We start from the raw sequence: 10,803 nt of genomic DNA, 5'->3' as shown, positions 1-10,803 counted from the left end.
CAAGACCTAGACCAAGGTAGTTGGTGGTGATTACACATAGGTACGATAGGCCAAGTGGTGGTGCCACAATGTTTAGAGCAATAACTCAATTGTGAAGTGGTGGTGAATAGGGGAAAAAGCATTGCCTGCTGCCATGGTAGCACATGGTAGTAGCAAATAGGTGCTCAAGGTAACGAGTGTGCATGGGTTTTTTCTTAGAGTGATTCCAAGGACTACAATTTCATTCTCCTCCCAAGAGAGAGAGAGAGAGAGAGAGAGAGAGAGAGAGAGAGAGAGAGAGAGAGAGATCCAATTGCCATGCTTTTCTTTGCCGCATCAACGCGCGGGTCACATACTAGTATTATCTACGCCATAGTGAACTTTCAACTTGTTTAAAATACACAGGATGAGAAAAGGTTAACCACCCCCCCAAGAAGTTTGTCTTCGCTCTTTTTCTCTCTCCCCTAGTGGATGGTGTCAAAGGTTCTCTCTCTCTCTCTCTCTCTCTCTCTCTCTCTCTCTCTCTCTCTCTCTCTCTCTCTCTCTCTCTCTCTCTCTCTCTCTCTCTCTCTCTCGGTGAGCTAGGGTGATAGGATCACGATGGTGCTACCCACCAGCTCTTTCTCTGTTTTTCGTCGAGTGTTGACGTCTTTCAGCGTTTGTAGCAGCTCACACAAAAAAATACCATGTCAATTGTATTTTTTAAAAACTATACCCTATATCTAACTTCATCATCTGTCACTGCAAAATTTTAAACAAGATGAGTAGACACAAAGGCCTGCTAAGTTAAGGGGGGATGAGATTTATGGAGAGTAAGTATTAATGTGTGTCTGAAATCACATGGAGCAACTGGTTTACCAAAATATCCATCTAATTTGTAGAAATTCCAAAAATACTCCTCAAATTTTATAAAATCCAAAATACCTCGAATATAAAATATTGATTGTGAGATTTAATATTTCTAAAGATAAAAAATTGTAGCTTTTCATAAGAAGATTGATGTTCTATCAATACAAGATGCTAAAACTAGAATTTGAGTTGGTTATGTTGGCTTTGAAGATAAATGGCTTCATTAATTTTAGGCATAATTGCTTTTTTGAAAGGTAATTTGTGACAAATCAAATACTAAGTACTAAAAATTGTCAAAAAGAAATAAAGATTAGAAAATCTGGAACAATCCAGTTAAAATAGCTACAAAGATATCTAGCAAATTTTTGAAATTTGATGGATATTTTGGAAATTTCCACAAATTAGAGGAGTACTTTGGTGATTTTTCCAAAAAAATATAAGGTATTCCTAATGGCTTCAAATAAAAAATATTCACTGCCTAAGTAGTGTAAAGACACTTAAAGAAACAAGTGAAAGGGTCACAATGGCTTTCTAAAAAAAAGAAAGAAAGTGATAAAGTCATTAGGTTGATTTTAATTGGAATTGGTGTTCGGGAAAGGATTGCCTCAGCTTAGCCTTGAGCCGTTTATCCTTGAGCCGGTTTAAGATCGAGACTAGCCGGTTGCAAACCATGGTAAAGGGAAGTAAAACATTTAAAATGTGAGAAAATAGCTCAACGATCTTACAAATTTATGATAGTATTTCCGGTTTTCTTCTTTGTGATGACTAGGAAATTTGGCCAACGGACACTTAATAAAAGAGACATTCTTGAATATTGATTAGAATTAATTTATAGAATGCAAGAAATGTGAAGCCATGTGAGGCTATGAATGAAATGTGAAATAAAAAGAACTCATCAATATATGTGTGTGTGTGTGTGTCTCTCTTTAGAAATTACTAGAATTATGCAAGGTGAAGCTTCACATTAACATTCTAAAACAATAGAATGCAAGAAAAGTCAAGGATGTCAAGATGTGAAACGAAGGATGAAATAAAAGGATCCATTTACTATTCTAAAATGAAATAACATTTAAGGCAAGTCTGAATCATCACTGAAAACATTGAAAGTATGTGTAATGGAAATGGCCTATGAACTTTGAGAGTCGCGGAATTAGGAAATTAGGTGAAGCACTTTTGTGAGATTACTTTGTGAGCATAGCGGGTGAGCTTGATTGATGGTAGAAACATAGACATGGTACTTAGTTAACTTGGCATGAACAATACTTAAGCAAGAGAGAGAGTTTAGAGAACATGACAATAGTTGAGGACCGGATTCATACGAAGCCGGTCCCCCCTCCAATAGGAATTTGTATTATAGTTTCTGACATCAAGAGAGACTTGGTACAATACAATCTTTGTGTTCCTTGTGACCTAGGTGATGCAATGAAGATGGAAAGCTTCATGCATCACAAGCGTAACATAAACTCTGTAGAAGGCATTAACTATCGCAAGCCTCAGTCCCAAGGCCTCAAACACCTTCGAAGGTGGAGAGAGATAGCGGGGAATGAGGAGAGGGAAGAGGAAGAAGAAACATTCCATAGGAAAAAGAAATAGTTCCTCACTTATCATCACTCTTCTTGCTAGCATACATAATAGCATAGTAATGAAGATGGAGAAGATTTCAAGATTAATCATTTAAGCATGGCTCTTGATTAGATTTGCATTCCATAGCTAAGAGTGTTGATGTAGGCTCTCACTTCTCACAAGCTTGGAGAAGGAGGTGGAGTTCCTCAACCTTCACCAAGTGAGAGCGATTCCACAAAATGAGTGTGTGTGTGGTGTATATGTCCCTAGCACCCACCTTGCTTGCTTGGGGCGAGTTGTAGATTTTACACATGTTTCAAGGTCATTGGACCCCTCTCCCCCCTAGCCAATCACATGCAACATGCATTCAAGTACATGGGTAGTCTTTGGACAAGTTTCCTCCTTTCCCCTTAAAGAGAGAGAGCTTGAAAATATCTAGATATTTGTTGGATGAAACTAGAAGCTCATTGGACCCCTCTTTAGCCCAGCCAATAGCATTCAAACACACCATGTGGTTAATCCTAGGGAGAGTCTGACATGTGTTCCATGTGTCCTTTGAGAAAAGGGGTGCCCTTTGGGTGAGTGGAAGATTAATTCAAAGATTCCCCTAACTTTGGGACTTTCATGCAAAGGAAGCTTCTCAAGCACCTTCCTCATTATGTTTGTAGGGTCTCTTTTTGACTCAAGCACCTTACCCTCCCATGCATGGAAAGCTTCTCAAGCACCTTCCTCATTAAGTTTGTATGGTCTCTTTTTTACTCAAGCACCTTACCCCCCATGCATGGGAAGCTTCTGAAGCACCTTCCTCATCAAAGTATGACAAGCACCTCAAGTACCTTAGTCATCAAGCATGTCAAGCACTTCAAGCACCTTAGTCATCAAGTATGCACCTTAGTCATCAAGCACGACAAGCACCTGGAGATTAGGTGGGGTTCCCACCTCAAGCTCAGCCCTAGCTTGCCTAAGGTCAAAGTACTTTTAGCACTAACCATTGGAGGTCTTTTAAGATCCATTAGTTAACCTTGCTCTTTGATAGACCATCTCTCATTTGGACCCCATTACCATTGGCCCCCTACGTTGCATTTATTTGACCGAATAATGCAATTTATATCGAATAACTCGTCATTATTCGTGTATTATCGTAAAATATGTGGTATTTTTGTATAATTTATAAACTATCAACAATCGATAAATTATCGATCAATATGTTATCAATCGATAGTTTATCGATCGGTATAGTATCGATCGATACGCTAGATTTTTTGGAGCTTGCTTATTTTCACACAGCTCACACTCTCTACCTCATAATCTCGAGACGCATTGTATTGTCTCTATGTTTTTGGCAATGATATTGTTCTAGAGTTTCTAATTGATGACTTTGTTGACAGTCAAGCAATGTCTGTTTATGCAAATTCTCTTCAATACTTTACTTTGTTGATACTAAATAAAAAAAGAGATATATAGCTCAATAGGGAGCTACAATGAGAAAAAATGAGATACATTATCATGAAAATATGTTTACATTTGTCATCTATCACAGGCACGAGGTCATCAACCTCTTCATTGTCTGAACATTCTCTAGCCACTTCCCACTCCATCTCATCGTTGCTACATCTCTGTTCCGCCACAATTTCATGATTTTGAAGCACTCCAAAGTGTAGTTCAGTTGCACGTGTGGCTATCTTTGTGGGTGATGAAGGAGACACATGTTACAAAAGACGTAAACAAGATCTAGAACACGAGCAGGACTTAAGCGATTTTTGCACTTTGAGTGCACAAAGTCATAAGAAGACCAATTGTGCTCATAACTATCACTCGATGTCGCGATCGAAAGCACCCTGGTCGCCACGTGTTGTAACTCAACTATGTCTCCTCCATTTTCTTTCCACTATACTGGGTTTGAAATATTTTTTACGCTATTAAGAACCCAAGGATCTCTGAAAGTTCCTTCCCTATTGGCATAATCCACCCTTTGTTGGAATGCATCAATGCCATCATCGCCTGGAACAACTGCGCGCAGACGTTTCTAAATTCTCTCATCAACTCTTTGTTGGAGGCTTGTCCGTTCATCTGGAACTTTGGATCCAAGACAAATGCAGCACCATGCAATGGTGTGTGCATTTGAGCCCATCATTTTTCCACAAGATGCACAATTTGTGATCTCTCTCTTGTATTGTAGTGGTTGTATTCTTTGCTTTGATGCAACGCCTCAGACATGATCCAATAAACCCTACCAATGACAAAATTATCTGTGTCGACAACCCTTAGTAGTTCCACATAGGGCATACTAATCCCAACAAGTTTGTCAATGTTCCACCAAAAAAGAGGAGATTGCACCAAGAACACACATTTTTGAGCTGCTTCACGATGGCTTGGATACTTGCTGAGCCAAGCCTCCCATTGGCAATCTGCAACAGTTTTTGTAAGAGCCACTCGCACTTCAATGATATTATTCAAAACATAGTATGATGTAGCAAACCGTGTGGCACAAAAGATTTGAAGTGCTTTTTTCAGAGACTTGGAGTGAAATAAAGCATATGTAAATTGATGTTCCCGTATAAAATTGATTATGTGATTGGCGTCAATAAGACCCTGTTTTATGAATGATAATCTTCCCATATCCTTTAGAAGTAAATTTAGGGTGTGAGCTGCACATCAAATCCATGTAATTTTTGAGTACTTTTCCATAATGGCTAAACCCTCTCCTTTGTAGTTTGAAGCATTATCTGTAACAATAGCTGTCACATTGTTTGGTCCACCCAGTCGATCAATAGCTTGCTCATATACCTTTGTCAAGTAGAGATATGTCTTCTCTTTCAATGAGGTATCAATGGCCTCCAAAAACATTGCACCTTTGGGAAAATTTACCATGAAATTAATCAATGGTTTTTTTTGATAGCTAGTCCATCCATTGAGGGCTATGGTACAGCCAAACCCTAGAACAAAGTCAAGCACTGTTCGCTTAAGAATCACTTCTGTACTGCTCTTCACTTTGTCAACATACTCTGTTCGCATTTTATTATAATCAGGATAGATGAATCCTTTTTTTGCAGTTGACATTAGGGAATCTTTGAAAATAGTATTTCTTATGACATTAAATGAGATTCCACAAGCCATGAAGGCTTGTGTCCACTTTAGATTCAATTCGAGCATGTACTCTTGAGTGAATGCTGCCTGTAGAGTCCGAGGCGTACTAGGTCTGCTGGATGTCCCCAGACTAGCATCTATCCTTCCCATGGCACCATTTGGAAAAGTGTAAGGACTTTGAGGTGTTCAGGTTGTTCCCAATTGAAGTTCCTTGGTTAGCTTGCATGTCTTCTTGATCCACACTCACTTGATGCACCTGTCATGCCCTTCTGTCTCTTAGGACGAAGTCCTGCCTGTTTGCATTTCTTTACATATCCTGCAAATGGACCCATATGTCGTTAGGTGGTACTCCACATGCTTTCACATTGGGACTAGTGCCGAATAAATGTTGTTTGATGCGAGTTGCATTGCCGTGCCACTTATGCCCACAATGTTTGCATTCCAAAAAAAAAAATGTTTTGCCTCTCTCTTTTTCCTCCACATACGAACACTCTTTTCCTCGCACCATGCTTTCTGACTTCAACAAAATATATCCTACAATCATTAGATACCTATGATTTTAATTTTTCACCATAATAGCGCAATGAGAAAGACAAAAGGTTATAGATATGATTTGCTAAATTAAAATGATGAATGAATATTATTAAGATAATATTTTAGGAAAGATCACCAATGGATATATCATTCTTGGCTACTAGGTGGTAAAGAGCTTTTGCTCAAGACAACCTAGATGAGCGATGGAGTCATCTCACATTCCACTATCTATGTCTCTTGGAGGTAGGAGCTACTGCTCAAACACAACCAATCGACCCTAAAATAACTAAGGTCTCTAATTTCTATATCAACATAGAGTTAAGAGCATGAGTACGATAACATCCATGTGACTCCCAAGTACTATGCATGACTAATATTCACTAGGAGGTAAGAGCTTTCGCTCAATCACAACCTATTGAATTCTATAGGTAATCCACCATATTCAATTAGAGGTAAGAGCATAAGCTCATTAACAACCAAGTGAATCCTACTTCATACCTTGAACCTCACTTGGAAGTAAGAGAATCATCTCATAACAACCAAGAGGCACTAAGTGGACCTATTCTATGCAACCAAGTGAATCCTACTTCATACCTTAAACCTCACTTGGAAGTAAGAGAATCATCTCATAACAACCAAGAGGCACTAAGTGGACCTATTCTATGTCTATATGGAGGTAAGAACATTTGTTTATGACAATCAAAAGACCCTACATGTATGTGTATATGTTCCAAAATGTATGAACTAACACTATTATTTGTGCACATATTATAGCTATGATAGATTTTAACCATCAAATATCACTTTTAGTATCTATTCTAAAACAAATAGAGCTAAGAGTATAGCTTCTAATGTTTAGAATTATACATGCACACTATAGCTAGAAAAGTAGCCTCTAATGCATACACTTATTTATTCATCTATTCTTAAACAAGTAGAGCTAAAGTATAGTCTCTATTGCTTAGAGAAATTTATTTAATCTTATCAATAGAGTTAAAGAATAACTTCTATTGTTAAGAATTATAAGTGACTCAAATCTATATCATTATTTTATTTTTAATGTATAAACATTAATATTTTCTTAAAAAGTCAATTTTTTTTAAAGTTGACAACTCAACCTTTCTATGCCGGAGGTAACCTGACACTTTGGTGAAGGGAATTATAGCTAGAAAACACAAATTTGAGCTCTATATACTACTACTGTATCGATCAAAAACATATAGATCTATTTATATAATCGATCGAAAGCCTATCGATTGATATTTAATTGATCGATAGTTTATCGATCGATATGTAGGCAATAAAATGTTTTGTTGAAAAAAGCTGACGTGGCAACGAATAATACGCACGAGTATATATTTAGAACGTATTAATCGACCATTATTCACAAACAAAACGAATGTCGAATAAGGAATCATGTAACCCAATTGGCCCCGTGCTGAGATAGATTCGTAAGTACATGTCTATATTCTAACCTTTGTTCCCATTTATTATCCCACATTAAATGATCAGTTTAATATGAGAAAATACTTTTGGTTGATTATATATTAGATTTAATGGCATTACCTCTCTCTTGAAATCATAGTCGTCCTCGACTAGGAGGTAAAAGAAATAAAGCCTGAGTCCCAAGGCCTCAAACACCTTCCAAGGTGGAGAGAGCTAGCGTTTCTTCTGCAAAGTTGTAGACCACATTGATTCCGGTCTTATTGGCGAGTAGTTTTTGAAAAATCGTTTTCAATTAGCAAAGAAATCAAAAACAACAAGCGAAAGTTGATTTTCAGGCATGTACGAAGTCCGCGAACGATAACTCAAAATTGGTGAAGAATTTGAAAAAACTTCCTTCTGCAAAGTTGTAGACCACATCAATTCTTGTGGATAAAAAATCGTTTTCGATCAAGAATCGTTTTCGATCAGGAAAAAAAATCAAAAACAAAAACGTACTGCTTTGATACCATGTTGAGAGAGAGAGAGAGAGAGAGAGAGAGAGAGAGAGAGAGAGAGAGAGAGAGAGAGAGAGAGAGAGAGAGAGAGCACAGGAATAGAACCCCAAAGTGTGTAGAATACACACATGAGATGATGTATATATAGAGGGGACCTAGGTGCCATATATAGAGAAGCCATATATTGAGTAGCTTCATATATAAGCTCAACAAGACTTGGGTAATCCAAAGATAAAATCCATGGATATACTTTCCCATGGTGAATTAGGGATTGGCAGTGGCTGGAGTAATCCAGGTTGCTTCCCTCTATCATACTTAGTCTTTTGGCATACCACACATTCTGAAACATACTCTTGTATGTACACTTTCATGGTAGGCCAATAAAAGTATGTCTCTACTCCTCAAAGAGTAGGTTGAATACCTCTATGTCTCTCATAGGGAGGAGCATGGGAGTCATACATGACTTTCTCATGAAGGGAGTGGGTAACACATAGCCTATTTCCATGGAAAAGAAAACCATTCTATAAGGTGAATGGTTCCTCTTTCTTCCCCAAAGAAAGGGCTGACATTATCTCTTTAAAGTCAGGGTCAGTAGCATACTCATCTATCATAGAAGATAGATCATTGTGAGTTGCTATTGACATAGCATTAACTTTTGGTCATTGTGAAAGTGCATCAGCCACTTGATTGTGCTTACCATCAACGTGAGTAATGTGGAAATTAAATTGCGAAAGAAAATTTTCCCACCTCATTTGTTTGTCGGAAAGCTTTGTTTGTGTCATGAAGTACTTGAGACTTTGATGGTCTATTCATAAAATGAATGGAGTCCCCAATAGATAGTGATTCCATGTGTGTAAGGCATGTAGAAAAGCTAACAACTCTTTCTCATAAATGCCTAAGACCCGCTCATCTGTCTTGAGACTTGGGCTCTCATATGCTATGGCACACCCTTCTTGACGCAAGACTGCTCCAAGGCAATCACGACAAGCATCACATTGGACCTCAAATGGCTTTGAGAGATCCGGAAGCATAAGGACTGGTTGGGAGGTAATATTATCTTTGAGCTTGTCAAAAGCACATTGTTCCTTAGCAGTCCATGAATACTTGACATTTTTCTTTGTTACGTCATGTAATGAATGGTTCAGCTATTTGAGAGAATTTTGCTATGAAGTGTCTATAGTATACACACATACCAATGAAGCTTCTTAGCTCATGTAGATTCCTTGAATTAGGCCATGCTTTTATTACCTCCAACTTTGATGGATCCATACGGATACCATCTCAAGAGATAATATGACCTAAGTATTAAACCTCTTGAAGAAAAAATTATCTTTTCTTTTGATTGTTGAGAAAAAGATTATTCTCCCTTAATGCTTGAAAAATCACTTGGAGATGCTACTTGTGTTCCTCGAAGGAGTTGGAGTAGATGATGATATCATCAAAGAACACTGTAGTGAATTTTCGGTAGGGTCTAAAAAATTTCTCCATTAATCGATTGAATTTAGCTAGATATTCATAAAGGCCAAATGTTGTACGAAATGCAGTCTTTAAGATATCTTCATTCATTATCCTTATTTGATGGTAGCTACTTTTAAGGTCAATCCTACTGAAGTAGGTAGAGCCTTGTAGCTTATCAAATAGATCTTTTACTCGAGGTACAAGAAATTTATTTTTGATAGTGATATGGTTTAGTGTGCGATATTCCACACACATGAGGTATGTACCATCTTTCTTTTGCACTAAAGGGACTGGAAAACAAAAGGGAGAGGAGCTAGGCCTCAGCATCCCTTTGTCTACCAATTCCTGTGCTTGCCTCATGATCTCCTCTTGTTGAGCTTGGGAAACTCAGTAAGGAGGTTTGTTAGGCGGTGAGCTTCCTGATAGGAGCTCAATTCGATGGTCATCATCCCCTCGTTTTGGAGGTAAGTCCATAGGGATATCATCTATGAACACAACCCTTTTAGAAAGTTAGACAAGTCTAACTCTTCTTGCTTCCTACCATTCACCTTTGATGAAACATTAGGACCTTTTAGGGACTCTTTGAAAAAAATCAGGTACGCAAAAACTGAGCTCTTCATCAATTTATCAAGGGAAAGAGGATTTACAAGTGGTATAGTACGACCAGACTCATTAGCATCTATATACATATTATTTCCCCTGTAGGTGAAGTAGATTCTCGTTTCAGGGAATTTCATGTTGGCAGTCATGCGGTTGAACCATGGTACCCCTAGGATAGCATCCTATGTTGTAGAGGAGAGATAAAGAAGTATTTTTTGTTGACATAGCTTTGGACATGAAGCCTCAACTTCCCAAGCAAGGGAGTAACGGAGGTTGTCCCTTGAAAGCGGCATCGAGAGTTACAACATCTCCCACCTCAAAGGCTTGAATGTCCAACTTGGTGACAAACTCCATTGATATGAAGTTGTGAGTAGAACCAGGGTCAAACAAGATGAAGGAATCATGCTCCCTTACCTTTCCCCAAGCATAGGAGAGAGGTGATCATTTGCAATGAGCATCCTGTTTTGGAGTTTTGATAGTGGAAGCTCTAGGAGTCTCATTGCGAGCAATTATTTTGGGGCAAGAACGATAACCATGTCCTTGATCCCTACACTTAAAACATTTGTGATCCTTGCAAAAAGTTTCAAGATCTTCAGGAGAGAGTTTATTTTTACGTTTGTAAACTCCTTTCTCCTTGGAAGTGCATAGCTACATGGCGTAGCTTGGAGGACTCTGTGAAGCCCTTGTCTCCAAAGGCCGCATCAAATTGTTGAATGAAGGCCAATACTTTGTTGGTAGCACCAAAGGTGTCATCATAGGTGAGAAAAGAGATAATCTTTCCTCCCTCTTTGAA

General features: G+C 38.2%; 1 pseudogene; it reads right to left on the bottom strand.

Moving 5' to 3' along the window:
* Nucleotides 1-3,856: 3,856 nt before the first annotated feature.
* LOC147463289 (uncharacterized) lies at nt 3,857-5,628 on the bottom strand (annotated as a pseudogene).
* Nucleotides 5,629-10,803: the final 5,175 nt, after the last annotated feature.

This window comes from Adiantum capillus-veneris, chromosome 2, assembly GCF_014529385.1.
Source record: "Adiantum capillus-veneris isolate H3 chromosome 2, ASM1452938v2, whole genome shotgun sequence".
NCBI lineage: Eukaryota > Viridiplantae > Streptophyta > Polypodiopsida > Polypodiales > Pteridaceae > Adiantum > Adiantum capillus-veneris.
The sequence above is the reverse complement of the archived record's forward strand: the minus strand, read 5'-3'. Positions and strand labels throughout refer to the sequence as shown.